A 456-nucleotide genomic window follows, 5' to 3' on the forward strand; every position below is an offset into this window, starting at 1 on the left:
GAAAACTAGGGGAAACTAAAGTTTGCTCAATCATTATTTACGTATATATATTTATAAATGTCAGCTGACATTTTTCCATGTAGAGTCTGAGTTAGAAGGAAGAAACGGTTTAGATATAACTTGCAATTGCAAATTCTTATTCACGATGAAATCCATCGTATGATTTATCTACATTTTAGAAGTGCTTCGTCTTGCCAATGCACACACACACGGAAAATGTAATGTCATAAGAATAAGTCTGGATCAACTTGCCACTTAATTATTTGTAGCTCAGACAAGCACATGGGAACATTGTGGAATAAAATATGAAGAACAGAATATAAAATTCTTTACCGGGTTTATCACATTTACTGTTAACATTCGTAGTTGCTGCCTTTGCAGAACTTCAGGGATGCAACGTACGAAGTCTGGTGTAGGGATTGCAAGTGATTTACTACTGATATAGGACCGGCCGGT

Source organism: Penaeus monodon, chromosome 22 (genome assembly GCF_015228065.2).
Source record: "Penaeus monodon isolate SGIC_2016 chromosome 22, NSTDA_Pmon_1, whole genome shotgun sequence".
In the NCBI taxonomy this organism is placed as follows: domain Eukaryota; kingdom Metazoa; phylum Arthropoda; class Malacostraca; order Decapoda; family Penaeidae; genus Penaeus; species Penaeus monodon.